Source organism: Gobio gobio (genome assembly GCF_949357685.1).
Source record: "Gobio gobio genome assembly, chromosome: 18".
NCBI classification, from domain to species: Eukaryota; Metazoa; Chordata; class Actinopteri; order Cypriniformes; family Gobionidae; genus Gobio; species Gobio gobio.
Window position 1 is genome coordinate 27,246,355 of NC_137111.1, and position 18,501 is coordinate 27,264,855.

General features: G+C 38.2%; 1 protein-coding gene across 2 annotated transcripts in view; it reads right to left on the bottom strand.

The window, feature by feature from the left end:
* The window catches only part of zmiz1a (zinc finger, MIZ-type containing 1a), a 154,973-nt gene extending 139,778 nt beyond the window's left edge, over positions 1 to 15,195 (bottom strand). The window contains exon 1 of one of the 2 annotated variants that reach the window (XM_079842059.1): positions 15,047 to 15,195. The gene's annotated coding sequence lies outside the window, so the exon portion shown is untranslated. The remainder of the gene's footprint in view (positions 1 to 15,046) is intronic. The other variant, XM_079842060.1, reaches the window with a different exon arrangement.
* Between the last annotated feature and the right edge of the window lie 3,306 nt (positions 15,196 to 18,501).

Below are 18,501 nucleotides of genomic sequence, written 5' to 3' on the forward strand. Positions count from 1 at the left end.
TTGTGACAGCCTACTGACTTCCTCCAACATCAATATTTTCCAGAAGAGTTTTCAGCTTGAGTTGTTACTCTGTCAGACAGGCAACTGTGAGAAATTCCAGCAGTTTTTCCTCCCTCGTACTACAAAAGTGGATCTGCCCATCAGAGTACATACTTCCAGGAACCTCGAGCCCTCCCAGAGTACAAACATATTAAAGTACATAAAAAACAACTTTCTCTTTGGTCAAGTCAACTTGGGAACAAAACGGACCCAATTTACGATCACCCTTTTAAGACAGTTCAAAGCAAATCACATAAGTATTGATGCACACATCAAATATCATCAATATTATTTTTATGTTATAGCTGATGACCGATAACTGGTCGATATTAAATTTGGTCACACTTTAGTTTAGGAACCAATTCGCACTATTAACTAACTTTTCAGACGACTTTTACCTCAGTAAATTCCTAAATACTGCTTATTAATAGTTATAGAATATGTTCATGCAGAATAAGGCATTAATATGTGCTTTATAAATACTAATAAACAGCTAAAATCCTAGTAATATGCGTGAAAATAAGCAATTATTTAATAGTGAGAATTGGACCCTAAACTAAAGCGTTACCTAAAATTCCATAAATAATAATATAAATGAAAAATAAAACACTATAAACTAAATTCAACGCTACAAGATTATAATATACAGTATTTAAACTGAATATTCATTTAGAGATTTCCTCAAAATATTTCTGTGTTATTAAATTATTAGTGTTTTAAAAGATTACCAAGTGAGCGTTAAACGTGGGAAAGAGGACATTAGCATGCAGATATGCAATACACAAACTAAAAATAAATAAATATCCTCAATGCATCTTACATTTCTAATCAAAATCAAACAACCTGCTACATTTCTGAAAGAACATTCCTTTTGGTTCATGAATCCCTCTTACTTTACAATCCTTTTTGTAGCAGCAACTTTTCACAAGCTGATCAATTGCAATAAATACAACCCTGCCCTACATTTTTTTTTCTCAACAGTATCCTGTTTCACTCAGAAATACATCACATTACAGAAGCAAAATAGGTTGCGAACAGCATTTTACAGCAACTTCAAGCAGGACACTCTTTTGACGTCAGCAGCTGCAACCAACAGTTGACGTTAGCTGTTTGAGACCTTCAGTGTATAAACATACAACTGACACTTAAGGGCATTCATTCATTCATTCATTCATTCATTCGTTCAATTCTAAACCCGTGTTCATAGCACCCCTATCACTAACAACAAGAAACATAATTTCAGCTGACAATTCCGTCTTTATGGAAACGATAAGACATCTTTTTCAAAAGCATGACTTTCTTGCTGCCTCTGCGAACAAGTGACAGAATCAAGAAGATCCGTAGTTCTCTTATCCTGTTTAGCATTTGTACTGACAGTACATCAGCTCAGAGTGACAAATGCCTGCCGCCACGCATGATGCCAGCCACCAGTGGCAGAGGGGAGCGCAGAGGAGCACGGAGATGTTTATCAGACAACAAGTCAAGCTGATCTTGCTGATCTTCAGGACATGATGTACTCTGTCATGTTTCTGTCAGCCGAAACCAGTTTTGCTAGTAAGTGACACTTTGAGTTTGACAATCCTCATCTAATGATTTTCACCCTGTCTGACCCAAAGCTAAAACAGTTTCAAAGTTTTCAAATATTCCTCAATCTTCTTGTAGCATCTGGAACACCTCATACAAATCCATCTGCAATGTAATGAGAGTTAAACCTTTTTAGCATATCATTCCACTCTGATTCAAAATCTTGAACATCTTGTTTAATGTCTTAAGAAGCACACAAAAACGGAGTGATATATTTACCCAAGATGAGCGTGGGGCAAACAAACAAACAAAAAAGCCATCTTACATTTGCTCAGGAGAACAACTCCCCCTCCCTTAATTCAATAAAAAGGCTTTTAGCCATCATAATGATTTACAAAGTGACGAGTCAAACAGATTTACAGCGACAGCCTGAAAGGAACCCAACACAAATACAATTACTATTCACGTGACTGCCACCGCCAACCCCCTCCACTCGCAGGAGGCCAAGAACGGGAAACACGCTAGTACAGACGCAGGCCCCGAGCGCTCTCAATTCACCCCTTTAAAAGAAGCCACCACCAAACAGGGTGGAGAAGAAGGCTGCCATTGTGGAAGTCACTTAAAGTGACAGACACTTGGAATGGTGGTTTGCTACAAGCCAGCCGCGATCATTATTCAATATCAGATGAGCTGGCGAACCATAGCCAGAGGGCAGTGGCGTGTGGTAATTCTTTAGACACCAGCTGCAGCTAACAACACGGGGTACACCGCCTCATTATTAGGGTCAATTCTAGACAAAACACTGTTGTTCTTCTTTCTAACTAAACCATTTTTATTTTAATATAGAGACAAAAAGCACAATTGACCTTGATGGCCTGACACAAAATTGTGCTTGGGACTACACTGCTCTTTATAACAACACACTGAAATCACAGAACACATTTTTGGCCATTTCATTCCAACAGACTATCAGAGAAAAACATTAATTTCTAACAAATAGCCACAACAGACCATTTCCGATCACTGCGATGTGATAAAAGGATTTTTTTTTAAGGATCAATTTTACACATAGCCACTCTATAAAAAGTAAGCTGACAGTTGACAAATAAAATGTATTTTTTATTATTTATAGATTTGCAGTTCTGTGGTGTGACAAATGAATTCACTACAAAAAATTTGCAAATGTAGAAAACAACAAAATGGATTTAGATAGCGTGTATCATGTCACATTGCAAGAAACTGCTTAAAAAGTCTATTAGCCAAATATACCTGTTTAATGTACACTAAAAAATACTCAATTACAAAGTCAAATATATTTAATTAAAGGCACAGTATGTAAGTTTCACCGCTAGAGGTTGCTTATTCAAAACAATAACAAAGGCGTAGATTGATGATGCCGTGAATGAGTGTGGAATCATGGGAGTTGTCATCTCTTCACCTCCACAACAGATGGAAAGCAATCCATCAGGGCTCAGGCAGAAATCGTGTTCATGGATGAGCTAATGTATTAAAGTTTTATTAACGCTACTGTGGTAACGCAGTAGGCCTTATATGCCGCAGTCCACTAGTTTTGTATTGTTGTTTACGCATATTATACGATTCAAGTTATGATTAAAGTTATGTTTAAAGTTCACCTCCTTCTGCCCTGAACTTGACCTTTCTTAGTTATGTTTGATCACTTAAATTTCACATTATTTTATTTCATTTCATTCTAATAACACGGCCGCAAGTGCTGAATTACTACTCATACAGTTTAAAGGGGGGGGTGAAACACTGAGTTTCAGTCAATCTCATGTCAATCTTGAGTACCTATAGAGTAGTATTGCATCCTTCATATCTCCGAAAAGTCTTTAGTTTTATTATATTTATAAAAGAAAGATATGCTGTACCGAGTCTTTCTGGAAAAAACCGAGCGGCTGGAGGCGTATCGTGTGGGCGGGGCTAAAGAGTCACGAGCACGCGCAGCTATTGCGTTGAGAGCGTCTGAAAGCTGTGACATCCTAAAACGTGGAAAAGAAAACGTTATCTTAGATAAACCGTGACTTTCAATCAGATTCAACCACACATAAATGATCCAGAATCTGATCCGGAGGCTGAAATTGAACAGGAGCAGCAACGACAGACAGCAACTATGTGGTATGTACTGTAACGTTATATATTTGCTTAGCGGCTTGTCATGCGCGAGTTTTACAATATTTGTGTGCGTTTACTCATGGTTTATGAGGATTTCATTTGGTTTATGGACTATTATATGTGATTTAATGTTAGCAGTAGCAAGCCTAACGGTTTTACATGTCAGACTAGTGCGGGTTTACATAGAAAAACAATGGAATAGTAGCGCATTTGAATGAACGAGACGATAGCTAACAACACAAAGACATTTGAAGTAGTTTTACTCAACGCCTGCTTCCAACACATGACCATGAACCTTAATCGCTGGAACTAATCCATCTTTCAGCATTAGACGAGCAACAAATCCGGCGTCAAACTGGGCCTTGTTTATAAAACAATCGTCGTCAAAATGCAGGGAACAAACAAAACACTTGCACAACTCTGTTGCTGCTCCGGAAAAACAAACTCCATCCTGCCCTGACAACCAAAAACACACATCTTTGGTGACATTGTTGATGTCGTGAAGTCCTGTGACTGCAGCGCAGCTGAGCAAAGCGCTTTGATGGGCGTACAGCCTTTGCTCTCTCGCTCTGGTCTACGGGTGCACGCGTGCCCTTCCGGGAGAAGTGCCCTTAGCACCCGTATAAGGAAATTCCGGCCCATTTGACGTCACACAGACCCATACTCGAAAAAAACTTTCAGAAACTTGTGAGAAACCGGAAGGAGTATTTTTGGCACAGAAATGCTCCATCAAACGTCCAACTTAATTTTACGCCAACGTCCAACTTTTTTAACTTTGTCCATGTTTAGCATGGGAATCCAAGTCTTTAACAGTGTTAAAAAAACTCAGTATGCATGAAACAGCATTTCACCCCCCTTTAAGAAAACAAGAGATTCAAACAATAAGACCAACCATGTTGAGCTATATAACAATGATTAGTTTTCTGTCAGTAAAGGAATCCAAATAGTTGCTCACCTGGCTAATAAAATACATAATATATTAAAGAGTGTTTCCATGTTCCTACACAAATAAAACCGGAAATTGAGGGCAATGCGGATATGACGCCATTGGCAGGCGATGCAATGACACGGGACGTTACACTGGTTAAAACAGCTGATTTCTCTTAACCATTGTTGGAAACCTTTTGGATAATGTAAGTAGACATCAAAAATACATAAAATTCCACAAAATACATAACATTGTTCTAGGGTTTTTGGGATATTTAAAAATAAAAATCTTACATACTGTGCCTTTAATTAAAATAAGTAAATTCTATCAATCTCAGACACAGTATTTCCTTCCATTTTTCTATAAAGAATGAAGTGTGAAACACAAAATGGGCCAACACGTTAAATAAATAAGCATGTACATTGCGGCTCTTTGTTAGTACAACTTGCGATCTAATTAATGATACTGCGGCACATAAGCAGTGGCCCCTGTGCACATGTTCAACTGCCATTACACTTCCCACCTGCCCACTAATAAACAAGCTGCTTCGCCTTCTGCGGTTGTCGACGGCTGTGGTGTGACGCAGGTTTGAGGTTTGCGCTCTCTTCCTTGAAAACAAACCTACATAAATGTTTGTGTGGGTGTTGGCAACTATCTGGGTGGGAATTCTCTTGCAGAGGAACCCCTCAGGGCACTCCAGATTGAGTTTCCTCTGTTCCTGTGTCCCTGAGTCAAAAGAATTCCAGAGAAAATTAGACAGCCATGTGCACGAAGGCAGCATTCGAGAGCTAGAACGGGGTAAGGCACAGCAAGCCAACCTCAATAACACTCAGTAATATTGATTAGACGCTCGAGATGTCCTGAAAAAGATGCTTTGCTTTCCTATATCTGTGATGGTGACGGGGGAAAAAAAGATCTGCATGTTATTCCCGGTCTGCTGTTTCTCGTCTGAGGGCCGCCGTAAAAATTTGAGCTGGCATGTGCCATCCGTCCCTGGTGACTACTTACTGCAGATGCGGAGCTCTCAGAGATGTCCTCGGAGGACACGCACCCAACGTGCATCGCGCCACCGGCTCAATCTAGCTAATAAAACAACAATTCACTCTGATGCTCAACGTCTCACCCAGGGACACGGCGGCACAGAAAACTATGGGGGAATGTAAAGGACGCCGTGCCGTCTTTAAGGCATGCCAGATTAATATGCCAGCAGTGGGTTAATGTGCAATTAAAACATTTCATGTGAACACTGTTTGCTTATGCATCAGCAACAAGCTCACTACTGAAAGAGCAGATTAACGATCTCAGCAGCCACTAATGAAACATTGAACTTGTTTAAGAAAACTACTTACTCGGAAGCTTGGTTTCAAAAACTAGCAAGCCTACATAGGAAGCTGCCTTCTAAAGGAGCATTCCAACAATCATGAAACTTGATAAGTGATCAATTGGCAGTGTTGTTATTGGTAGCTAAAACAAAAACCATTAAAAAAAAATTGGTTTGGGTAACTGAAATAAATCTGAAATCAAATAATATATATAATAATAATATATAAGTTTAAAGTTTTAGATGAAAAACCTAAAGCTGCAGTCCGTAACTTTTTGCGCTCTTGCGGTTAATAAACAGAACTGAATGCGTCTTGCGGAAGAACATTGCAGCCGAAACTAATTCTCTCGGTTTTTGTCTATGGCGAGTCACGCAGGGACTGTGATCCTCCGCAGCGGTTCCTACCAGTCTGTTCTGAAATAGTCCCAATATTAACACTTATTATAAGCGCAACATAATGATTCAGGGTAAGACAAAAGGTTTGGAAAATGGATTCATATTGTACGTTCTCATTATATAATTTTTGTAAATCTTGAACACAGTCAGTTACGGACAGCAAAAAAGGAAAATTGGAAATGTTGACTTTGGTTGAAGTACTAAAATGGAAATAAAATTAAAGCTATATTATATATATATAGAAATGTTAAAAAGCTAATAAATATGATAGGAGCACCAATTTACTAAAACGTAATAAAAATTAAAACAGGGAATATAAAAAGCTATTTGAAATATTAAAGGGATAGTTCAACCAAAAATGAAAGTTAGCCCATGATTTCTCACCCTCAAGCCATCCTAGGTGTATATGACATTCTTCTTTCAGACGAATACAATTGGAGTTATATTAAAAAATGTCCTTTAAAATGGCAGTGAATCGCTGTTTCTGTTTTGAAATCCATAAAAGTGCATCTATCCATCATAAAATATATCTACAAGGGGGGTGGGGGGGTGGCTGGGGGTGGGTAATAAAGACCTTCTGAAGCGAAGCGTTTGTGTAAGAATCCATATTTAAAACTTTACAAACTATAATCTCTAACTTTAGGCTAGCTGTTGTACGCATATTCACGAGAGACTAGCAGCTTATGTTCAAACAAATACAAAATTGCAAGTTTGGTTTTTGTAAGTTTTTGTTTTTAAACAGTCCATTAACACCTAAAAATGTAAATTATTTCATCATTTACTCACCCTCATGTCGTTCCAAACCTGGAACACAAAAGAAGATATTTTGAAGAAAGTGTCCTTTTTTTTTGTCCTTGCAAAACAACATTAACTTTCATTGTGTGGACAAAAAAAAAATATTTTTCAAAACATCATTTGTGTTCCACTTGAAACGGCGCGAGAATGAGTAAATAATGAATTTTATGTTTTCTGTGAACCATCTCTTCAAGGTTACAGTTTCTTTAGTCTCCAAAGTCAGCTCACTAGATTTTTTCTAACAGAGTTCTTGTCTAATATATAGCAAAACATATTTGTTTCTCTCCAGCTTTTGTCTTTAAAGAAACCATATTTTAGGACGCACTGAAATGGGACTGCTTTTAAATCATAACACCCAAAAGGCTTACGCTGTTTGTCAACAGTTAATTAAAAAGCACTGAGAGACAATGACAAATACTGTTTGAAGATGATCCCTGGCAAGCCCCACACAGTGTATCATTGCTGTCTCTGGAATACACGATTAGTTTAATCTCATTACAGCAATGATAAATGATCAGTGCAACAATGGCTTCTGTTTTCTCAGAAGATGCACGCAAGAATGAGGTATGAAATATCAAGGTTTAGTTTGCAATATCGCTAACTCTTATCGCTGACAACTTTATTGTGGTGGTATTCAGACGACACAAAACTTACAGTTTCAATTTGTTACAGCATAAATAAACATCTGACTACTTGGCGTGAAAAAAACCCGCTAATTACTTAAGAGTCCTAAGACACTAGCCACCATTAAATCAACTCTACATTTTCTTCTATGACAAGGCTGAGAGAAAACCACAACACCAGACGTGCCATTTTACAATATTTGCACTCTGGGGTTTCTAATATGGCTCTTTATCTGAACAGCCCAGGTAGAGATATTAAAAGACATGAGCTCATAAGAGTGTGAAGCAGTCTAGTTCAGAACCGCAGGGGTGAACGAGAGGGGAGGGCACATAGTGGCCACCAAGAGTGTGGCTTATGAAACAGTCATTAAGAGCCAGGGCACACAGCACTTACCTGGGAAGCGGTGCTTGCCATTGCATGCCAATTTGAGCCTGGACATACACACGCAGACAAACACACTTACACGGCTCTGGATTTATCATGCTCTATCTGGCGCCGAGTCTGCACTAGCACTCCATGAACGTCTCTCTGTTGCCTACAGCTGTCACCTCATGAGCTCTGCACAGAGGCTGTGATGCATGAAGTGTATTTGTGGAGCAAGAGGTGTGTTCTCAGATGGAATACGTTTTCATCGTGAGATCTGCCTTGAACGGTTAATAAGTTCTAAAGAAAGCTCTGGGCCGCGTGCTTTTGTGATTTCGACAAAGCAGAATCCAGATAATAAAAACATGGAAAAATCAGAATGATACCTATATGATATGACAAAATGAGAAAACCGCGTAATGTAAAGAGCTGTTTTAACAGCATACTATGCAAGATTAATGTGACATTACACCATACCAGTGCAAGTGGCGCTCTGCTGCTGCTGAATATATGGGCCAGATTTACTAAACAGGGCAAATTAGCGTCAGAGCATAAAAGCGCCAATGGGAGTGAACATTTCTGCATGTGATCTACTGAGGACGCTCAAATTAACAAACACAGACGCGTTAGACGCGTTAAATAATGGCACAAATACCAGCAAATTGACTAGTAAATCTTATTTAATCACCTTGCATGATTCATTTAAATACTCTCACTCACGCCATAAATTGTGTGTCTGAAAGAGAAACTCCTACAAATGCATGTGCAATAAGGTCAGCCGCAAAAAAAAAAAAAAACTGAGCCCACGCCTTTTCAGCACTAATTTTTCACTGCTTGTCTTTAGTAAATCCTGACAGTAGATTTTTAACAACAAAAGAGGGTTTGCGTTGGCGCAAGCTGTTAGTATATCTGAACCATGTTGTCAAAAAAAAGTAATTTTACCAGAGATATGAACTCGCAATCTGAATGTAATGACTGAAAGGGTTGGGTATCACAAAACAAAAAGACAATGAATCTTTCTTTTCTTATTTTCTATTACATACAGTACGACTGAATATCAAATCTGTTAAATATGAACTCTCAGTCTGAATCAGACTCATGAATCGGTCACTGAATCTGTTGGAATGGTTACCGAGTTTAATTCGACTCTCTTACTGAAATAAAACCCAAACAAAATACCAGACTCAAAAGAACTGCGTGTTATGTATTATAGACTGAATCAGTATAAGTATTGACTGGTCGATCATTCAAGAACTGTGTGCCTAGTTAAAGTTACATATTCAAGCATGGTAATTCATTTAAAAACCGATATTGGCCGATGTCGATAACCAATAATTCTTCATATTTTAAAGCTGACCCAAATTCAAATAAAAAATGTTAAAGCCTGATTACAAAAACAAAAGTCTCACCATTAAAAGCCATGTCCCAAGATTTACCAACATGAATCAAACTAAAAAGTACAGTAGTAGCCTTAAGGCCTGTTCACACCGGGATGATTTCCGTGCGCGTTTATCGCTGACGTTAAACAAAGGGCGCCAATGTGAGTGTGCACACCGACGCGCAAAACGCCAGGCGTAAAAGCGTCATTTTTAAAAAACAAAACTGTTAAAAACTGGCCGACCAATGAGATCAGCGCTTTTGTTCACGTGCCTGGAGCTGCTGAAGTGACAGTAAAACACGACTTGGTGGCGCTCAAGCACAAAGCGGTCTTGCCGAGCACACATTGATACGACGAAGAAGTAGTAAGTAGACAAAGAAGAAGATGAGCTGCTAATGCTGCTTGCCAGTTAGCAAAACGTGTGTGAATGGTTTTGGCCACAAATATAATATGTCTATGGTTTCGGCAAGCACGTAAATACTGTCTCTCTTCTACTTCTGTGTGACAAGCGAGTGTCAGAAGCGTAAAGCGCCGCAACACCACCTTGTGTACAGGGAGAGCCATCTACTGAATTTGCACGTTCACTCGACGCATCACCAGGGAAAATCGCTTGGGTGTGAACACTCAAGACGCACAAAAATAAAACATATAAATATATTAAGTAAATACAGTAAAATAGACCTTGCCAATAGAAATCATCTTGACATATTAGCCAAGTAATAAACCTGAAAAATTAATATCAGCTTTAATATAAAAATCAGGGGGTGGAGTCTATTCAAGTATCTACAAGCAAAGAGAGGGAAAACCGGGAAGCAAATCAAATGCATATTTACTGTTTAATATAAATTCACCTTTTTCCTGCGACACTGTGGGATTTGGTGGATCTATTATGAATTTCATTCGCCACCGTCCATTTGTCATGTTCTCCTGACATCTTATAGTTGCCTTTCATTCAGCTTTCATTTAGTCTCACCTTGTGCAAATGTCTAAGTCAAGGTTATGTGTGCGTGTCATTTGGCGCGCTCAAACTCAAATCCTCCTTCGCATAAAAGGCAAATTTGGATGAGAAATAATATTTATCTTTCCTAAGAAAACCTAATTAATTTACTTTGTCAGAAAACATGTATGAATCCCCCGGGCTGTGTTGAACGTAATTGCACGTCCCTCTCAGAAACACAGCGATCACTCGCAGGGACGGAGGGAAGTCTCCTGCTCCCAGACAGGGACAGACAGCTCCGACGCGGTGACATGGTCCAAGGTTTCCACATGATGGAATACATGGCAGTATTTCAATACATAAAAAGAACGCAGTCTGAATAACTGCATGCATATATGCACTGCTCAAAAAAGCATAAATGCAGAATTTCAATGTGTTGAAATATCTATTAAACAGCTTTTGTACAACCGGTTGCATCACTCGAATATATTCAACGGCATGAAACCGAGCCCTGACTCTCTATAGAATCTGAGTACTTAAAGCAGATATTTGTTTTTTAAAGAGAGATGGATCTCTTTAAAAGAGTAGCAGGACTTAACAGTTTAGCATGGAGAACATGGCTCACTGAATGTACACTAATTTGCCTCAGTCAAAAGAAAACAGGTTGAGGACAATATGTTTGTTTTGCTTAAGCTGGATTTGCACAGCACACAGCGGCAGTCAGACTTCAAAGCACTGTGAGCTTTTATTGGCACCGAAAAACTAAGGTAATTGCTTGTGATCATGCAAAATTGTCAGTGTGGTGGAGACATTTTGTCCTGTAGAGCCAAATATCAAGCCCTTGCATTGGGGAAAAAAGTAGCTGGGTGTCATTTTTGATTCAATGTACTTGCTCTCGCCGACAGAAACGGGATACAGCCATTGTGACATCTTCTGCGTTCATTTTTCAAAGAGCGTCAAATCAAACATGCATGAGCCTGTGACACTGTGGGCCTGACAGTCCCTATCTGAGGGGTAAAGCACTTAGAATGGCACCAGCTAGCTAATGCTTTGCACATCGCATCCCAGTGCATCCATGGTCACATTGTCAGCTCGAGAGTCGGAGGCAGCCTTCAACAAGCTTTCAACTTATGCAGCCTGGAAGCAGATTCGGTCCCACGCCACGCTCTTTGCAGATGCATGTAATTAAAATCAAAAGTCCCTCTCCCTCTGCTTCGCCGAGGTCACGAACCGCAAGATGAAACGAAACAACGTATCCGTAAGTCTGCAAAGAAATAAGAAGTCGTGCACTCCTATTGTCTGAATAATCTGTGGTTCGGAGGCTACATTTCACGTTAACGTATTAACCCCGATCACCGCAGAAACGAAAGTGCACACACACACACACAAGTCGAGCAGGCGGTTATGCAGACGTAATGTGAACTGTTAAAAAAGGCCATCAGCGTATTAAGCGTAATAAATGATCCACAGTGCAGCATGTGGAGTCAAACAAAGCCTGACTCAGGTTCAAGAGTGGGCGTGTGCGGGTGGTGGCTAGACAACTTTTCAGCTTTATGATGAATGAACGTGGGCCTACTATTTCACAATTTCACCACAATAGTATGCTAACAGTTAAAGGTCAACCTGTCAAAACACTGATTAGTATTTTTAGCAGGTAAAACACACATCGTCTCTTATTTGGACTATAAGCATAGGGAGGAAATGCAGAAACACTATTAAGGACATTTTAACTCATTCAAATTCTAAACTAAACAAACTTTAGCTCTGTGTTTAATTCGAATCAGTTGTCTAATATGATATAGCATATATTATAGTATAATAATTTGGGACCTCAAAAAAAGGCTTCATGCTGACATAATGATGCCGGCACTAATTTAAAAGAAAAAAAAAGTCCACAAGTTATAAACAGAACCCTTTATGTATGGTATTGTGACCCAAGTATCATGATAATATTGTATAGCTGGATCACTCACGATTCCCACCCTTAAATCGCCCAGTGAATTAGGCAAGCTTTTGTCACACATGCCAAGAATTTGAATGTGAAAAGGGATCATCTAGACTACGCTCTTAAACTGGACAACCTTGAACACATTTGTTAGCCTAGACACAATAGAGACACAAATGTGCATAAATATGCTGCGATGTGAGCAATAATAACTAATAAACCTGTTACTGAATAATTTGCGTGTAAAAGCTGATACTTTTGGACAATGTTAATTTGTTCAAATGACATCTCGTTATGCTCTCTATTTTGGCATGTTGAAAACAACTTTTCAACAATTTTATGGAAGTTTAATCCCACATTAAGCCCTTCGCAATACCTCTTTAGTCCCGTTGACAGAATGACTTGAGCTTTATCTGTGTCTTTACATGACTATGGCTAAAACCTCTGCCCTTGGTAATGATGATCCTCAACCTGGGGCCCCTGTCTGAAGAAGGGAGGAAAATAAACTCCTCTCCTCTCCTAGACACATTCTCCATTCCTGACTCATACAAGTTAGGAAGAAGTCCACTCATAGAGGGGACGTCACAATGGTGGGTAAATCTACTGTGTTTTAAAATGCACCCCCAGCAGACTCCAGTCTTACGTGTGGGTTCCTTTTTAAACATTTGCAAACAATAATTGGCCTTAACAATATGCCTCCTCCAATAATGTTAACATGAACCAACACCACAAAATGAGCTGAGCGCTAGGTACTTTCACCTTTGTTCCAGATGCAATCCACCCTGAAGTAAAGGGGGAAGTTTTTAACATTATCAGCACTCACACAGCCATGTAAACATTGACTGTGATTGTACAGTACTAAAGAGGTGACCAAGAAATTGTCATTAAATGACAACTTTGACTGAAGAACCATCCTACAAAACTCAAAAAGTGTCTGTTTCCAACAACTCTACTGTTAAAACTTCGTTTTGAGGAAACAAAACCTATTTTCATAAAAACAATGACCATTTACTGTAAACTCAAATTGTTGCTAGAAAGAATTTCGGCTATGTGTTTAGGCTTCTTGTAGTACTATTGGCAGAAAACTCTCCTACAATAACCAAATATGTAATATTTCAAGAATCAAAAGCATTAACATGACCCTGCATAAAGCACGAGTCACGCTTAATCAAAAAAAAACATAAATAAATAACTTAATTCAACGTCATGTAGGGAAATACAAACGTATTAACCAAAGCTGGAAGTTGTAATAATGTCTTGAATAAAATGTTGACTTACTAAGCACACAAGAGAGCCTGTGGTTTATGAAGAGAACACTTGGTGGACACTAGTGAACTGTATTGTATCTTAGATTACTTCTAAACGTAATCTTGGGCTTATTACAAATTCCATGGCTAAAATCATAATCGGTGGCCATTTTTAGATGACACTTTTTTAGGTGAACTAATCAGATCACTTCTGGGTTTTGATAAAAATACAAACAAGAGCAAAGAGAAACATTTTCCTATATCACGTTTGCCAACTTATTCTTATATCAAGTCTTGCCCTGATTCAATTTTCAGCATCAAGTACTATTCAGAGCAATGTCTGAAACTTTGTATTAGCAGTTTGACTTTTAAGATAAATGGCTTTTTGTATTCCTCGTTTGTAAGTCACTTTGGTAAATGAGTAAATGTACCAATTAAGAATCCTTAGATCAAATAATAGCAAAATAGTTAGACTAGTACATTATTTTTGAAAGCAATACTTGTATTAAACAACAATCTTTTTAATACATCCTTTTTGCATGAATATTTTACATTTTAGGGGCACAATCTGTAAACTACTGATTATTTAAACATTATTTAATGCGTTTCCTGCTGGGCAACGTAACCCATGTGCAATCATACAATCCATAAGTCAACTGTCATCTAATTATGAATATTCGAAACGAGATGGTTGCTTGCAAACACTTGATTTCTCTAATCTGATTACGAAATCCAGATCATAATATATGATCAGCAGGCACCCAACACTGCTCGTGTCCTCAAAGTCTGTCCCAATGTTGCATTCAAGCGTTCACGGAATCCAAGATTCCAACGAAATGTTACTATGTATCAGCGGTTACGATGCATCAACGCGGTTGTCCTGTTACTACACCACAGCATGAAACATCACATTTCAGCACATGGTCGAAAGCCTGGTTTCCTATTACTTATCAACAAGCTACAATATCATTTCGGCTAATCAAAAATCACATTTGTGCAACGAAGCCATCCAATTGTGCCCATCTACGTGCCAACCAACCGTCCACCGCATGACAGTGCCCTCTTCATCCGAACAATGCAACACACTAGAGCGATATGCTGAACGGTATGTAAACGGTGGGCTTCTCCGGTTCAGCCAAATTCCGCGTTCCTCTGAACGCCACTGTCCAGGAAAAATTGCTCAATAGTGCTTAGCTTCGAACACACAAAGCCAACGTATCGCCAACGCTTCAGTTAGTGCAATTGTTTCCTGCGCAGAAATACATGTGTACACATCTTAGCGATACTTTAAGTGACTCTATTGTTAGCTGAGGTTGGAGCTAGCGCGGAGGCTACGGATTCATTTCAATGCAATGCATAAAAACCTTCCCAGCGAGCAAGGTGCGAAAATGATAGGAAAACACAAACACAACTTACTTTTAGGTCCAATCACAGCACGGCGCCGAAAATCTCCTGGATTTGAAGTTGCGATCTGTTTTCTCCCTTCACACTTCACAAACACTGAGAGAAAAGCGCACGGCGTTTCGTTAGTGTGACTGTCTGAATCAACTAACGTAGTGCACGGCAAGTTGAAGTGTCAAATTACACGGGCTATTCTATTACCACAGAGCCATGCTTGCTGGTTGCTGACAAAATGTGTCCCAGAGTCGCGTAAAGCGCTCGCGCCTTTGGAAGACACCAGGCGGCGTGTGCAGATGAACGGACTGGATTCACACGCGAGTGCCAGGTTCTGTGCAGTTGGAATACTACAGTATGTCGTTTGGCTCGAATGTATTGTAATCAAACCAAGGAGACCACAACGCCTTTCCATATAAAAATGTCTAAAAATGTGTCAAAAACATCAGATTTAACGTGCAATTGTTGTTATGATGTACTATTTTTAAAGCAAAGAGGGCTTTTTATTAATATCTTGTATGTAAGTAAGAATTACAACAAAATATGACCCTTCTAATTATGAGTAAAAATCATATACACTATATATATATATATATATATATATATATATATATATATATATATATATATATATATATATATATATATATATATATATATATATATATATATATATGCATTATGTTTAGTTTTAAGTTATGTGATCTTCTCATGCTTCTCATACTTTTTTCTAATTTTCTAATATTTTTTGTATTATATTATTTAAAATTACATTATATATAAATATTGTTTTTGTATAAGTGTTTGACAAAAAAAAGGCTAATAATAATAATAGACTAATAATAATGCATTAAAAAATCCGGGTTTTTTTTCCATTTCCGATATTAAAACAAACATATATTCTAATAGAAATCTCCTCCCCAAACACAAACAAACGTGCGTCCATGCGAGTCCTCTTACTTCCCGCGAATACAAGGAACAGCTCGTTCCGTATTTTGCGATTCGCCGATGGAAAGCTCTGAATAACAAAGACATGTTTGAGAGCAGCAGCGCCAGGCTTGGTTGAGTGGTGACGTCAAGGAACAATGACTCTTCCAACAGTGCCGAGACACAGCGCGCATCTCCTGCCTCCTCAGCCAATGCTGAGCGACTCGACTGACCAGGGGGAGGCCGCGCGAGCGTCTAGTAGTGCATCAGATACAATCAGTCACTGCACACTCCAGTCCGCGCTGCCTCACACCACCAGAACTAAATTCCAGCATGCCTGTCTGTGTGACTTACGTCCTAAAATATGGAGATATGCAAATGCCCTGCCTGGGATTTTGCAACTTGTAATTTCTTTCCTCCTGACTGGAGCAAAGCAAAGCACTCAATATACGACAAGAGGTATCATTGTTTTTAATACAGGCAGATTTTGAGTGCTGTAACACTATGTAATTCCCATTTGTCTGCTACTAATTAAAATAGTTTATAAATCTGCAATGAATCCCTGAAGTGTGCAAATTAGTGTCAAGTACAAAGAGTGCTGCTGACACAATCTGCATCACTAATAGAAAACATGGAACTTATTTAAATGTACTATAATTATTATGCCATCCCCATGACACCACCATTTTATTTTAAACATTTAAATTCAAAATAGTAAAATTATTAATTTTAATTCAAAACAAAACAACAAACATTGAAATTTATAAAACATAATAATACAGTCTGTGCCCATTATGTTTGTTTATTTATTTGCTTGCTCGCACATTTGTGTAAATGTTTCAAACCAAATTAAGAGAAACTGCTGACTTAGATGATTCTGTTCTTTCATCCATTAGCATGATTACAAATCAAATTATACACCAGATGTGAAATTTTTATTTCTTACCTTTTTTGTACTACAAGTCTTTTATAAGTTTGCATTATTTTGCTGTCACCTCAGGATGATGGTGCCCATGTATGATTTAACCCCTCATATAACTGCACTGTAAAAAATTAGAGGATCAATAAGTTATGACAACATATGTGTTTAAGTTAATTTAACTCAAAAATCAAAATAGGTTAAGCAATTTCAACTTTTTATTTAAGTTATACAAGATTCAACTAAAAATTTTAACTCAGTTGAATGTAAATTGTAATATAGAGAGTTGAAATGAACTTAAAAAAATAAGTAACCTGGTTGCCTTAACATTTATAGTTAATACAATGAAGGAAATTGGTTTAATAAATAGAAACTCAAAATATTATTGTATCTGAACCACATAAATAAATAAAAAATGTTGTGATAAATCATGAAAATAGCACAATTTGGCATGTTTCACTGCATTATTACAAATAAAACACACAATTAGGCAATATGCTTACAAAATATTTGAATAATATTTGAATAAAGGGTGATGTCGATTCTCAAATGTTCATTGTATTAACTCAAAATTTTAAGGCAACCAGGTAACTTACTTTTTAAATATTTTTTTGTACAGTGTGGTTAAACCGATGGTGTTACAAAACTTCCTGTCAATTCAAAGAACTCATTGTTTTGATTATAACACTGTGACATATTTCTCAATAGAGCGTTAGATTTTTTTTTTTCTACCATCTGTCAATTATTTCCCAACAGTCTTTGGCCAGTGATTTCAAAGAAAGTGTTTGCAAGTGTCTTTGATCTTAGCATCTCCACTGCATTCACATTAATGCACGGGCCGCATTCTCTGAGCACTTTGTCTCAAGGACACTTGCTCCTGTACAGTTATCTAAGTTGGCAGGGATAAATCTAGCAGATGACATCATCGGTCACAGGCAGTCATTCATATTTATTTCTGTCCTGTTCTTAGAAGGAGAGTTCACGATCCGCCAAATGACAATTTAAGTGCTGCAGACAATGTCAAAGCACCCTTTTCCTCAATTTCCAATATTTTAGTTTTCCAATTCCTGTTTTAACCACACCTCCTTTTCGATATTGACTGGCTGGTTTGAATGTGTGTGTTTTTTTGTGTTTTTGTTTTTTACATGTATTCCGTAAGGTCTCGACTCGAGGCACTCCATCATGGCCTGACTTTCAAAGTGATTTAACAGATGCTGTTGAATTTGTCGATAGGATGACTGGTGCCTCAGATGGCTTTTGCAAAGATGGATATCCCCGTGTAACATCAGTATCAAAGCACGGCGTTAGCAATGGTGAGTACCTCGGTGTCTATTGTGATATACCTTTTAAGCTGCTTGTAATATCCTGTGTTCTGGGCCATTAATCATGTTTTTGTGAAGTCCTTCAAAGATGCCACAGTTCATGCGAACAAAATCACAAGCAGTCAATGAACAGCACACTTCAGTTCAAAGCTGGTTGTTGTAAGAGCTCTTAGTGTTCGTGGATAAGCCCTCAACTCTTACATTCTGAGACAATATGACCAGATGGCTGCCAAGAAGATGGATGGACTTTAGGTGGAGTGACTTTAGCTTGACTGAACCTCAGTATAATTTCATATGCACACAGATGC